The sequence below is a fragment of the Austrofundulus limnaeus genome, unplaced genomic scaffold, assembly GCF_001266775.1.
Source record: "Austrofundulus limnaeus strain Quisiro unplaced genomic scaffold, Austrofundulus_limnaeus-1.0 Scaffold183, whole genome shotgun sequence".
Taxonomy (NCBI): Eukaryota; Metazoa; Chordata; class Actinopteri; order Cyprinodontiformes; family Rivulidae; genus Austrofundulus; species Austrofundulus limnaeus.
In genome coordinates, this window is record NW_013952585.1 from 432,801 (window position 1) to 434,775 (window position 1,975).

Sequence of the window (1,975 nt, forward strand, 5' to 3'; positions counted from 1 at the left end):
ACACACACACACACACACACACACACACACACACACACACACACACACACTATTCTCTGCTTTTTATGATCATGCCTGTTTAAAGTTTCATGCATGGATCCTCTGTTCTGATCCACATCACTCATTCACAGTCATTGTTTCACTGACACAACAGCTTGTCTCGTATGCTTTGAGTCAATGTGCTACATAACTACTAAATGTCATGTCCTTTTTTAAGTGTTATATGCTATGTATGTAAAAATGTATAAATTACAAAATGTTTTAATTATTAAGACATGAACAAATCATGTTTTAGGATCTGATTCCACAAATCCCATCTGTAATTACCTTCATATAAAAAGGCCAATATTTCAAGTACAACTGCTTTTTTAACTGCTTTGTTAGCTTGTAAAATACTTTACCAGGAACTGAAGTGATGAAAATGCAGCTGCACATATACAGACATATTCAAAGTTGTTTGTATGTTTTGTTATAGAAGAAAAAACACCAAGAACAGAAACACAAAACATCACTGCAAAGACTTGAAAATAGATTTTAAAATAAAGTAATAAAAAAGCATTTGTTGCTCTAGAATTTCAGTTCAACATAATTTAAAAGAAAAACAAGCTAATGAAGCTGGCCAAAGGGTACCCCTAGAAAAGATTAAAAAAACTGTTTGATCATGGGATATGATGAACGAAGATGTGTCCTGTAATTAKCACCACAGGTGTATTCAATCATGTAATCTGTCAATGTAATTGAAAAGTGAAAGGTAGTCACAGGGCTGTTTGGTAACTTTTGTCAAAGCAATTTGACCACATCTGGACATACTGATATTAGTTAAAATCTTTGATGTTTATGATGACAAATTACTGTCACAAAATGTAGCTTTCATTCTAATTGACTGTAAGCTTTTTGTCTTGTTAAAGGTTTTTGAATATTTAGAAAATAAATGCTTGTTGAAGATCTAATTTGTAGGTTGAGCAATTTGGATTTCTGAAACCAGGAAAAGTCCGACTGTTCAAGGATCTACAATAAACAAACCACAGATGTTTTTGTTGTTCCCATATTTTGCATAATGTCCATTACATCTCAGTTTGTCACAAAGAAAAATAATAATAACAAGCCAATTAGAAATGCCATATGTTGTCTCTTTCTTTTGATTTCATGTTTTTGTAATTTTCTGCTATTTCTCTTTTATCTTCCTTTGTCTTTCCTCTCCCTTTTGCTCCCATCTCTCCATTTTCTTTCTTGTTTCGTCCTTCAGCTCCAGTAGAATCGGGGTGATTGTTTACTAATATTTTGCTGCATGCTTATTTGTTTGGCCCATATTAAACCAAAAATGATTATTATTCTGTCTGCACCATGATATCGTGCCACCATCAGTTATGGGTATCAGAGTGTGTGACGGTGATTTGTGTTGTGGTTGTTAAGCTGAATGCTCCCTGTGTGTGGAACCCTGTTCACTTGGACTTGTGGCTTTCGGAATATGGCATGTGTTGGGTTTGTTTCTGTGAAAGTGTTTGCGTGTCTGAGTGCATTATGGCTCTGAGCACGGCTGTATTTGATGATCTGCGCTTGCTGTGATTGTTTATTTGTATTTGCAACATTTTATTCCTATCACCCTTTTTAAATGTCCATATACGTATGTGTGTATATATATATATATATGTGTGTGTGTGTGTGTGTGTGTGTGTGTTTACACATAAGCACACTAAAAAAAGAATAAATTTAAAAGATAAATTTCAGCACAGTAGATGGTGTGGCACAATAGCAGCACAACAGTACAATCAGTGTGTCAAATGTAGGACCTGTATGCAACTTAGCAGCATTTCACTTTTCTTAGGTATGAATTAATAAATTAATTGCACTTAATCAATTCACTAAAACAAGTGTGTAAATAGATTAAACATCACTCTACAAACAAGAYCAAAAATAAATAGAATCAGTCAGTTAATTATTAATACCTTCTACAGTCTGAGCATCATGTGGAGAT

The 1,975-nt window shown here is 33.9% G+C and overlaps 1 protein-coding gene across 2 annotated transcripts in view; it reads left to right on the forward strand.

The window, feature by feature from the left end:
- arvcfb (ARVCF delta catenin family member b) overlaps positions 1-1,975 on the forward strand; it is a 352,935-nt gene that overhangs the window by 149,308 nt on the left and 201,652 nt on the right. For both annotated transcript variants that reach the window (XM_014018097.1, XM_014018096.1), the window contains exon 4: positions 1,247-1,262. The gene's annotated coding sequence lies outside the window, so the exon portion shown is untranslated. The remainder of the gene's footprint in view (positions 1-1,246; positions 1,263-1,975) is intronic.